The 13,982-nt window shown below is 30.7% G+C and overlaps 1 pseudogene; it reads right to left on the bottom strand.

Annotated features, from left to right (window-relative positions):
- Positions 1-775: 775 nt before the first annotated feature.
- Positions 776-13,982, bottom strand: part of LOC137636191 (uncharacterized) — a 20,113-nt pseudogene continuing 6,906 nt past the window's right edge.

A 13,982-nucleotide genomic window follows, 5' to 3' on the forward strand; every position in this document is an offset into this window, starting at 1 on the left:
ATTATTATTATTATTATTATTATTATTATTATTATTATTATTATTATTATCATTATTATTATTATTATTATTATTATTATTATTATTTTTATTATTATTATTATTATTATTATCATTATTATTACTTGCACAGCTACAACACTAGTTGGAAAAGCAAGATGCTACAAGCCCAGGGGCTCCGACAGAGCAAATAGCCTAGTGAGGAAAGGAAACAATGGTTTCCGTTTACTGGTAGGAACCTTCTCGTAAATATATTTATCTTTTAATTTATTCCTCTTAGAAAATATGTATGAAAAATTACCTTCTGCAGGTACCAAAAGTGTTTATAAAAATCAATATCAACTGCTCCATTTTATCATCGCAAGATTCAACGATCACTAAGGTCTTTGTGTGATGAGAGAGAGAGAGAGAGAGAGAGAGAGAGAGAGAGAGAGAGAGAGAGAGAGAGAGAGAGAGAGAGAGAATTAGGAGGTTTGGCATGTATAAAATATTTGTATTTGCAAAGCCGAATATATTTCATGACGAATTCGTGTGTATCCTAGATCAGTGCGAGAGAGAGAGAGAGAGAGAGAGAGAGAGAGAGAGAGAGAGAGAGAGAGATTTAATGAATTTATTACGCCATAAGACTTCAAACAAAGTTACATATTAGCAGTTACATACAGTACACCAGAAATCAACAAAAAAAAAATTACAGCATTTAATCATCAGTATATCAGTTACAAAAATAACATATATGAGATCGTATTCCATTATAACAACAACTGCAACATACAGTTTAGCAGCCACCAAAGTGTGGATGACGAGTCAAAACTACGTTTAGGTGGTCATCTTTGAGTAAATATTGGCAGGTTTGAAGTAAATTTTGTCCTTGAGGTAACAGATTCCTGACAGTGGGGCAATGAAGGCAGTAGTGTTCAAGGTTATTGGCATTAGCAAGGTTACACAGTTTACATGAGGTGTAGTGTGGTATATCTAGTGTCTGTCCAACCTGCCACACAGGACGATATCCTAACCTTATCCTGGCATTTACGACATTTTGCCTACGCACCAGGAGTCCACGTCACCGGTACTTGTGACGGCTCAGCAGAAAGTTATCATGATGTTGTATGGAAACCCTAGTGCCCTTGTGCATCCCTACACTGTACTGTACAGGCAAAAGCTGCTGAATATATTGTATGTTTAAGGCAGCAAAATGAGGGCTCAACATTTCTGTCATCCAGGTCCAGCATACAGGCAGCTTTAGCAAGACTGTCCACCATGTCATTCCCAGCAAGCCCAATATGGGAGGGCATCCACATGAAGCACAAGACAAGCGAGGCATTTTAAGCAGCAGCGAGTTGACATAATATGTCTCGCACAACACGGCCACAACTGCGCCTAGAAGATGTCAGTGCCTGGAGTGCAGATTTGGAGTCACAGATCACCAATCCATTCACATTTTTTCTAACAAGTAGGGTTACTGCATCCCACATACCTTGAAGTTCGCAATAAGTGGAACTGGATGAGTTTGGCAACCTGCGACCATGCCACCCACCCTCAGGAGATTCTAAAGTGTGGGAGAACATAGCACGTGCTGCACTTCCATCTGCCTGTACTGAGCCGTTAACGTATATGTGGTGTCGTGCCGGAACTGATATTGATACTTTGGATATTGTTTCCAAAACCAGCTGCTTCTGTAGACTGGTATGGGCATCTTTAGAGGTTGGTGTGAAAGTGACAGCAGGAATAGGAACCCGCCATGGTGGCAAATCTTGGATGATGCTTGCTTAGGTACACCGATATCAAGGTGTCCAAGATTTTCACATACTGCCCTAACTAGGTTATGGCCCCCTGGCCAGAGTTGAGGTCTTGGTGCATCTTCGTCAAGTGATGCTCTGAGGACAGCAGAGAAGTTTCGAGTAAATTGTGGAGAGTGTAGACATTTAACAAAAAAAAAAAAAAAAAAAAAAAAAAAAGTTACATTGGCATAAATTCTCTCTATCAATAAAGGTAACATGAGTTCGGTCTGCATGTTGACTATCCGAGTGGAAGGAGGGCATCCTAGGATAAACCTCATTATTCTATTTTAGAACAGTTCTAGAGATTGTAACGCCTGTCAGGGTAATTGAATTAAAGCAGGAGATAAATAGTCAACAACTGACCTTAAGGAGAGGATATAGAGGGTTTTAGCCACGGGATAGATATACCTATGGCCCTGGTGGCAAGCCACTTGATGGGAGTGAAGCGAGGCTCCGGTCGATCAAGAAGGTTTTTCACCATGGGGTGCGTTCGGTGTCGTGCAGGTATAGCAGGGGTGATCCTGACTGATGCACCTAGATATGTATACTGTGTGCACTGAGGTATAATATTCCCACCCATAATGAACACTGGCAGGTCTCAGAGATTCCGGGCACGGAAGATTCTGCTTTTTTTTTCTGGGGAGAGTATGAGGCCTAAGGAGGTACAGGAATTGTAGAAGTCTTAAAGGACACGCTGAAGGTCTCGAGGGGTAATGCAGACATGAGAGAGAGAGAGAGAGAGAGAGAGAGAGAGAGAGAGAGAGAGAGAGAGAGAGATGTAATTTTCCAAGAAATTCCATCATTAATTTACTTTATTTTATGTTTTCTAGATATATAAATTTTCAAGATATATATAAACATACAATTTACCTGACTGCCATTACATACGTTTAGTGGATAACCTTCATTCTCTCTTCGATCTTTTCAGCATCTCTTACATTTACATTGCCCAGCTGACATAAAATTCATATTGAACTAATTAGAATTAGATGGACGACCTGTTGCAATTCAAAAACCAACTATAGGTTTTATACGATTCTCCCTCCCGATCATTTAAAATTTTCCAGGTTAATCAATCTCACGAGTTTGGCAATTTCCTCTCACGAGGTTACTCCTCATCCAAATTACTCCAACTTTACCGTTCGACGCTTCTGCCCAGATCTCTGCATTTTTTCAAGCGATGGGAAGAAAAGTGATTTGCATTTAGATTCCTGATTAAGTCGATTTATTAGGAGTTTCTCTCATACATGTGATACCCCTTTCTCTCTCTCTCTCTCTCTCTCTCTCTCTCTCTCTCTCTCTCTCTCCTCTCTCTCTCTCTCTCTCTCTCTCTCTCTCTCTCTCATGAGTTTATTAAATATTATCTTACCATTCCAACCACAAACGTATTAAAGATATGCAGTATATCATTTAAGCCCTTATCAGTAACTTTGTCAACATTCCCATTTATTTTTATCTATAGACGCTTTTATCATTTTAAGTTAAGAAAGAATGTTTAAGCTGAAAAGTTATACATAAAAGTAAACTAGAATAAAATGAAGGGACATGTAGACAATAAAGATTGTATCTATAGATAAAAATTAGGATGTTATTGCTTGAGGGTACACTCGGGCACACTTTTTCTATCTAATTTCTCTATCTCTTGTTTTGTTTAAGTTTTTATAATTTATATAGAAAAAAATATTTTCATGTTGTTACTGTTCTTAAAATATATTTTCCCTTGTTTCCTTTCCTCACTGGGCTATTTTCCCTGTTGGGGTCCTTCAGACTTTTAGCATCCTGCTTTTCCAACTAGGGTTGTAGCTTAGCAAATCATAATAATAATGATAATAACAAGTAAGTAATTAAAGTTTTCATATATTAGCAATACAATTTCGTACATCCATCGCGCATATCTTTTGGATCTTATGTAAATCGAAACATTATCAGCAATAAGAAAGAAATTAGTTTGAGAGAAAACAATCATTTGATTAAAAGAACTCTCTGAGTCACAATAACTGTGGTTCTATATAGTTATCTCATAGGTGACTATATGGTTCATTTTGGTGATTGGAATAATATAGTAATCTTTTTAAAACCATAACTTAGCTAGATACTTTCTTCTTAAAATCAAAACCAAGTTAAATGTGATCAGGATAGGTTAATACCTTCCTTTCATATGAATAAATATTCTTCATCGATACCGTAATACTATATATCAGGAGGCCATATATCCTTGAATGTTGCTCTTGCAAACAACTATTTTCTTTTATTGTGTTTTTCCCTTTTCATACCCTATTTTGTCACTAATAAAATGGTTTGTAATCGTAGTCAGATGTAATTTTCCAACCCTAATGGAAGTGAGTTTCGACGCAGAAATGAGAAATTTAATTTAGAATTATTGCCTGTAAAGGATGGAAATGATTCAAATAGCCCTGCATGGCGAAGACTTGTTTAGATACTCAAATACTAGTGTGTCGGAAGTTAATTAAGTTCAAAAGAAAAAGAAATATAACATGTATTCTCCAACACGTGGGCAATTTAATGTTCGAACTAGTGAAGTTATCCCATTATGTTCAGCCCAACGAATTTGGAGAGAACCAGAAAAAAAAGAAGAGCAGAGTGTGCTCAGCCAGTTAAGTTCCAGACCAAATTGCGTAGAACTTTATTTGAAGGCAAAATTGTTTCATAACAAAGAAATACAGTTAAATTATTTCAAGAAAGAAATAATATTTCCAAATTCTAAAAATATTTTTTTTTTTTTTACAAACTATAACCACGAATATTGGATACCTATGTTTGATCCTTAATAAACATTTTAAAGAATAAACATAAGAAAAAAATCGATTTCCACTCCAAAAGTATCACAAAATCCATAAAAAAATTTCGCATTTTTCTCGAGGGTTTAACCAGAAAAAGCCACAGACAAATTAAAAAAAAAAAAAAATATTAATACAAAGGCACTAGATTTTTGAAAGTGCTGCTTTTAGCTCCATTGTAGTGCACACAGATAAGAGTAAGTTCGCATAATGGCTTCGCTTCCAAAGGTAGAATAGTAAATCTATTTTAGCTCAGGTATGACGTTGGTATATAATGGTCTAGGTATAAAGGAGACGTTTGTTATTTATATTTATTCAACAACAAACTAAATACGATATTATTTACTAACTTGGGTTTAAAAGGAAAATTTCGTTGTTTATGAATATGCAGGAAAAAATTTGATAAGATATTATTTTCTAACTTTCGAGTTATTCATGTTTTTTTGAATTATTATTATTATTATTATTATTATTATTATTATTATTATTATCATATATATATATATATATACATATATATATATATATATATACTGTATACATGAATATGTATATATACATATTTATATATATGTATATATATATGTATATTTATATATATATATATATATATATATATATATATATATATGTATATATATATACATATATATATATATATATATATATATATATATATATATATATATATATATATATATATATATATACATATATATATAAATATATATATATATATATATACATATATATATATATATATATATATATATATATATATATATATATATATATATATATATGTATATATATATATATATATATATATATATATATATATATATATATATATATATATATATATATATATATATATATATATATATATATATATATATATATATCTATGCACATACAACATTATTACAATAAGCATATAATCACGTATATATCAATACTTGTATATAGCATAACACTATATAGTGCCAATGTACTTATGCATACTATTAAAACAATTGTACCCTTTAATGAATGGTAGCTTAGGTCTAAATATTAATTTGACAGTGACGTTAATTATTCACAATACATTCAGTTCTACATTAAGTGGTTAAAGTTTTTTTTATATAGCTTACAAATCTCTTTACATATATAGGCGTCGAGTTTATACATTCCATGTCCAATATTCAAGTTGTTTTCAAAGTTTTTTTTTATGAAACTGGACTGTATGATGTTTCTTTCCACTAAGTTTTTTGAATGAACCAATTTCATTGTACCTGACCATTTAATGGTGTGATTTTTATCTCTAACGTGAGCAAAGAGTGCATTATTATCCTGAGCATATTTGACACTTTTCTTATGTTGTTCGATTCTCTTTTCTAGGGCTTTACCAGTTTGACCAATATAGAATTTTTCACAAGCATTGCATGGAATACGATATACACATCCCTTGGTAATGTCAGGAGAATTCTTTATTAAGGCTGTTTTAATTGTAATGTTACTCTTAAATGCTACATTTACATTGAAATTTTTCAACAGTTGGGGAATTTCTTTAAAAGAATTACAATAAGGCAGTACAATTAAATTTTGTGTGTTGTAGTTTTTTCTGTTATCATTACCGAAAAAAGTCTTTTTTACTGATCTTATGCATCATCTAGCACAATTTCTGGGTACTTCAGTTTTTTACCTATTGCTCTAATCTCCTTTATTTCATCATCAATATATTCAGGGCTGCAGACTGGAAATGCTCTTAAAAACATAGAAGTAAATACAGATTTCTTAACTTTGTTGCCTTGGTTTGAGTAGTAATGGACATATGCTGAGATATTCGTTGGCTTTCTGTATACACTAAACTTGAGTCTATTTTTACATCTGTGTATGCGACAGTCCAAAAAAGGTAGGGTACAATTATTCTCCAGCTCCATAGTGAAATTTATTGATTGTACCAAACTATTCAATCTGTATGTGTATATATATGTATATGTATACGTATGTGTATGCGTGTATATGTATATATATATATACATGTATGTATATGTATATGTGTATGTGTATGTATATGTGTGTATATGTATGTGTATGTATGCATGTGTGTTTGAATGTATATATGTGTATATGTATATGTATATGTATGTATGTATATGTATGTATAAGTATATGTATATATATATATACATATATATATATATATATATATATATATATATATATATATATATATATATATATATATATATATATATATATATATGTATATATATATATATATATATATATATATATATATATATATGTACATGGTAATCATGTGTAAAAAAACATTTATATGTAAGTCCATGTATGTGTCTGTATATGTATACCAGTATGTGTACACATATGTATTTGTCTATGTATATATTATACATGTTTGTGTATGTATGCCTGTCTGTGTATACGTACGTATATGTCTTTTTATATATTTATATATAGAAGTGTTTTACATATACATATAGTTTTGCTTATGTATTTATATAGATAAGGCTACCCTTATTCATATAAATAAATTGTATTGAAAGTAAAAAAAAACAAGAATTTACCTGTCACCAGAAATGACCCTTTTTGGCAGGTGTCTAATGAGGTTGGATCTCCACCCACTAAACACCTGACCACAGCCCAGGTAGCTGGTTTGGGAGTGTCATTGTTCTGTAAGCCTCTATATGTATGTTCGTACGTTTACTTTCCCTATAAAATGTAAAGAAACCCTCAATAAATCAGTCCTCTGAAGAAGTATCACGAAACTAGTCTGGACTTAATCGTATATTTCGTATTTTCATTTTCCCTTATGATCAGTATTCCCTTCATTGTCATTTGCAGATCCTTAGAGACAATATCTTATACTATTCCTTTTATCATCAACCACTTAACTTACATCATATGGTTAAAGACTCCCTTTCACGTGTTTTGTCAATGTATAACATTAAATAATTACTAGTCATTTTTAGAATAATTTTCTAACAATTATAACAGCCTCACCCCGGGTAAGAGTGCAGCTTCTGACAGTATTTGACAATTTTACAAACTAAAACCTAAAGATTGTATGGTATATGTTTCCCATTTGATTTTCACATGACTCAAAGTAACGAAAGATCATCCATTGTATTATCCCCGTGCTTACAGTAATCAGTGAAAATTAGAAATTAGTAATTATCTTTATTACAATCTCAAGTAATGGAAATTATACAATCTCATTTGTCCTTCGATTGTGTCTTATTGTAAAGAATTGTCTTAAGAAATACAGTTAAATTATTTCAAGAAAGAAATAATATTTCCAAATTCCAAAAATATTTTTTTTTTTACAAACTATAACCACGAATATTGGATACCTATGTTTGATCCTTAATAAACATTTTAAAGAATAAACATAAGAAAAAAAATCGATTTCCACTCCAAAAGTATCATAAAATCCATAAAAAAATTTCGCATTTTTCTCGAGGGTTTAACCAGAAACAGCCACAGACAAATAAAAAAAAAATATTAATACAAAGGCACTAGATTTTTGAAAGTGCTGCTTTTAGCTCCATTGTAGTGCACACAGATAGGAGTAAGTTCGTATAATGGCTTTGCTTCCAAAGGTACAATAGTAAATCCATTTTAGCTCAGGTATGACGTTGGTATATAATGGTCTAGGTATAAAGGAGACGTTTGTTAATTATATATATTCAACAACAAACTAAATACGATATTATTTACTAACTTGGGTTTAAAAGGAAAATTTCGTTGTTTATGAATATGCAGGAAAAAATTTGATAAGATATTATTTTCTAACTTTCGAGTTATTTATGTTTTTTTTTTATTTATTATTATTATTATTATTATTATTATTATTATTATTATTATTATTATTATTATTATTATCATATATATATATATATATATATATATATATATATATATATATATATATATATACTGTATACATGAATATGTATATATACATATTTTGATATATGTATATATAAAAATATATGTATATATATATATACATACATACATACACACACATATATATATATATATATATATATATATATATATATATATATATATATATACATACATATATACATACATACATATATATATATATATATATATATATATATATATATATATATATATATATATATATATATATATATATATATATTCATATTGAGTAGATACTTGACTTAATTCCAAAAATCAAGAACATCATAGCCTATAATATCCGTACGTATCCATGCATGTGAATATGCGTCACATATTTCTTTAGTTAGGTAACACTGGAAAGCAACATATAGCTAGGTACCAATCATATTTTCATTTTCTTATAAGGTAATTCCTGATCCTAATATCCAATAGTGAGAGGCCAAAAGAAACTTCCAAACAGGAGTTGGAAATCTGATACCTAGATAGTACAAAAAGATATATTGAACATTTGTGAAGGATTGGTAGTTTTCTTTTAATTTCCCATTTTTCCAACAAGCGTTTAAATATTTAAACGTAATTTTGCAACAGCCACCTTTTTTTTGCTCTATGAAAACAGATAACGTTCCTGACTGGTGAACGTCAGACTGGGGTTAGAGTCTCAGTCAAACGCGTTAGTTTCTTTGGTCACTGCAACCCCACTATCGTAGTGAGATAAGGATTGCGGGTTTGGGGGAGCCTGTATGTGTATCTGCTTAGCCCCGTTTGTCTTAGCTTAGGTGGAGAGGTGGCTTGGGCGCTGTTCATATGTATACATGGTCAGTCTTTAGGGCATTATCCTTTTTGATAGGGCAATGTCACTGTCCTTTGCCTCTGCCATTCATGATGGCCTTGAAACCTTTAAAGCCCATGAAATGCGGAAATTAAAATCATAAATTGTTTTTAAATCTAAACTTATCAGTAACCAAAATACAACTGGAACCAATATCAAATTAATTACCGAAGCGTGTAACGTTTTGATGGCCAGATACTCTAGCTCACTTTAGCTGGGATGAAGAACAATATGAAACGAGGTAAATTTACTATCATTTCTATATCTCCAGTTCATATTTCTAAGAAACTCTTCCTTACAGGGTTGCCAGGTTTTCCAAATGAGAAAAGGCCAACGTCTGATCAACTGCAGCTTTAAAAGGCCAACCTAATAGTAGAAAAAGACCGAAAATATAGCATTTAGGGCTAACCAATTTCAAAAAGGCCAAATTTGGAGTTTTTGGGCCCCAAAAAGGCCAACCTGTCAACCCTGCTACGAACTGAGTAATTCAATGCTTGGGCATTTGAAAAGTCGTAGCTTTTATGGTTTTGAATTTATCATTCTTTTATTCTCTATTTATAAAAAACGATATCAATTAATCGATAGAAGTTCCTGATGCAATGATAAATTCCGTATAGCAAAATCAATAAACTTTTTTTTTTTTTTAGACATTATGAACAGAATATGGTATATAAAAACTTATCTATTAATAATTGTCATTATGTTTGAGTTACGGCGCCAGATAGTGAGTATTTATTTTTCGTTATCATCTGAAAGGGTTGATTTAAAAAGGTTTTTAGTTATTTTTTGGAGTTCTATGATTAATGTCATTTTCATTAGTTCGCTATATCATTAAGGATTACAAATAAGATAGTTTTTTCGCAATGAACTTTATCATCTGATTGTTCAGTCTCTCTAAAAAAAGTTTTAATAATTTTTGGATCTGTAATTAGTAAAAATTACACAAGAAAATGGTAATAAAAAAATTACATGGTTAAATTGTGTATAAAATAAATTCAACGTTTGCTAAAAATTTACGATGGTAGGTGAAGAGAGAGAGAGAGAGAGAGAGAGAGAGAGAGAGAGAGAGAGAGAGAGAGAGAGAGAGAGAGAGAGAGAGAGTACAGCTTATATTCTGTTGCTAGTCAGCTCAGTCATCATCGTCATCATCATCATTATCATCATCTCCTCCTATGCCTATTGACGCAAAGGGCCTCGATTAGTTTTCGCCAGGCTGATCAATAGACGTGTTAATATACTATCTGAAAGGTAAAAAGAACTCAGAGAAAAACTCTTGCAACTCATTGAAACCTTAAAAACAAAAAAAAGAGGCCTCTTTGCAACAATGATCGGAAAAACTACTGCTAAAAAAATCGTAATTTTAATCGGAAATTCTCAATAAAAACATACTCTTCTCATCCGTATTCCAGTAAAATACAGGCGACCGTAATTTTACCCGACTTTATTATTATATTTTAGGGATTGGTTACCATAATATCAGTTCTTTACGTCTATATGTCCGTTTATAAAACGGTAAATGCCTGGCAAAATTTATTACAGTATTTTTACCGTTTATTACGGAAAAGTTTTAACAGCGTGGCGTTTATGAATACTACAAAAATACTACGAGGTGATGAGATTAATTTGTTAAAAAAAAAGGAAAAGAAGTATTTAAACATTTTCATTCCATTGAATTAATATAAATATTGGTAATTTAGATTTGCATTTGTCAATTTTACACTTGAGGATACACTTGGACACGCGTTTCTATCTTATTTCTCTCCATTTTTTTTTTTGAAGTTTTCATAGTTTATACGTGAAAGATCTGATTTAGTGTTATTAGTGTTACTAAAATATTCAATTTTTGTATTATTTCTCTCGTAGTTTATTTATTTCTTTGTTTCTTTTTCTCAGGGGGCTATTTTCCCTGTTTAGACCTTGGGCTTATAGCATCCTTCTTCCCCAGCTAGGGTTATAGCTTAGCTCTTGATAATAATAATAATAATAATAATAATAATAATAATAATAATAATAATAATAATAATAATAATAATAATAATAAATTATTATTATTATTATTATTATTATTATTATTATTATTATTATTATTATTATTATTATTATTATTATTATTATTATTATTATTATTATGCAGAGAGAAACCAAATACATTAAGAGGATTACTATAAGAACAATAGGTAAAACCTACTCATCCCGCTCACCAAAGCCCTAAAAGAGAAATTTTAAAGTTAATCGATGAAAATTAACTGCCTAACAAAGATTTCGCAAAAGGAATTATGATGATATAAATAAAGACGTGAAAAATTATATTTTACATAGTCGGCATTGCTGTAATCTCCTTTCTAATTATATCGTATTATAACCAAGCCTACATGACTGAAGACTACGAACCATGATGTATGAGATGAGGAATTGAGAAGTATTGATTTAAAAGCTCAATGTAGAGACGACTGACTATATTTAACTGAGGCCCTTTGTGTCAAAAGGCGTTGGAACAGATGCTGATGATGATGATGATGATGAGGCTACTCTCTCTCTCTCTCTCTCTCTCTCTCTCTCTCTCTCTCTCTCTCTCTCTCTCTCTCTCTCTCTCTCTCTCTCTCTCTCTCTCTCTCTCTCTCTCTCTTTTTAATATGGGACAATCAAACTAATAATGTATATTCATACTTCAGTAAAGAGAATAATTATCCAACCTAAAATAAGAGTAGAATTATGATTGGAATACTAATTTAGGATTTACACACAAAAAAAAAAAAAGAAAAAAAAACGGAATTATCACAATCGGGATATTTTTAACATCATCATCAAATTCATGCCGGATTTAGTGATTAGAATCAATAATATTTCATTATATTCCACTTCAATCCAGTTGTACAATGTAATGCAGTTTATTTCATAACAAACGGGCTGACGTTATTTAGCTAGCCAGTAAGAGCTAGACATCGTTACCCAAGGCAAATGCTATATTCCAGTATTCCAGAAAGTTACAGATACTCAGCGCCTGGAAGGAAAGTCTCGTCGGGAACATTTAATCTCGAATAAGTGACGATCAAACGTGATTTCATTTTATGATGTTTGTTCTGCCAGAGTCATGGAATCCATTAGCCTTCCAGGCAGGCAAACCAGATGAAGTCAATATCGTTTGAGTCTATGAAACTGCTTCTACGACGCCATTTACAACCTGCGGAAATCAGTCTTATATGACTTTGACTATTGGAGACACATCCTATTGGTAAAGTGAATCTGAAAGTGATAAAGCATTTGTTATGTAACTGATATTACTCTACGTAGTCCCATGGATAACAAAATCTTAAAAATTGAATTCAAAGTGAATACAGGGAATGTTAGTAACGGAGGTGGCTCAGCACAATGTCAGTAAATGTATACGACAAAATGTTGGCGACTAACGTAGCTAAAACACTTGCTAATAGGCAAATTCCATATCTTGGACTAATTGAATTAAGATATTTTAGATTTTGATTGTAATTGACAATCTTCCCTCCTCCAATGAATGCAGTCTCGTTAAAAGATATAATTTCTTATCCTCATTATTCTCATGAGGTTTATCTTTAATCAGGTCTTGTTTACTAATGAATCTTTTACTGATGACCAATTTCCTTTAATTAAAGCTCCACTAATAACAAAATCTTTTTGGAAAGATTTACATCTTACAACATTAAACATCACCTGTAAAAGTAATTAATGCAAGGGATATTTTATTAGAAGTAAATATTTCATTGATAAATGCTTCTATTTATATAATCTATATTATTTAATTTTCATTATTAAACGATTAGGTAAGGAAATATTTTGTATTTTTCATATCTTTCATAGCAAAGGAAATATATTGTTTTCCTTTAAGATTCTCATAATTGTGGATTTATTCAAGCTCACTTCTGCTTGACAATTTATTGTGGATGAAATAATCTTTTAGAAAGAAGAAAAATGCTTTGAGGAGAAGGAAGTTCCACTCACAAAAAAAAAAAAAAAATCTTCTTCTGGTCCGGTTTAACTGCTGCTGACTTGGATATAGCCTACAAGTTTTCTTAGATAAAAAGTTAAAAGGGTTTAAAAATAGTTTTTAAATAATAGGGGTGCAAACAAGGGGAAGAACTCATTGTCCTACAAAACAAAAGCAAATCAAGACTTCATGTTATATCTGTAACATTCAATTTGGTCACTGAATACTTGGATAGATCTAATTTTTTCTGGTATCTTAAACATTTGCAATCTTTCCCTCATTGCATTGATAAAATTTTCTAGATCCTCTATCATTATTATTATTATTAATATTAATATTATTATTATTATTATTATTATTATTATTATTATTATTATTATTATTATTATTATTATTATTATTTTAGATATTATTATTATTACTATTATTATTATTATAATTATCATTATTATTATTATTATTATCATTATTATTATTATTATCATTAATATCATTAGTTAAGCTACAAACCTAGTTGAAAAACAGGATGCTATAAGCCCAGGGCCCCAACAGGGAAAATAGCCTAGTGAGGAAAAGAAAAATAGAATATTTCACGAACAGTAAAAAAGATATTGAATAAATATATACTATATAACCTATTAATAATTTATCAAGCTTTATTTCATTAACAA

Source organism: Palaemon carinicauda, chromosome 1 (assembly GCF_036898095.1).
Source record: "Palaemon carinicauda isolate YSFRI2023 chromosome 1, ASM3689809v2, whole genome shotgun sequence".
NCBI lineage: Eukaryota > Metazoa > Arthropoda > Malacostraca > Decapoda > Palaemonidae > Palaemon > Palaemon carinicauda.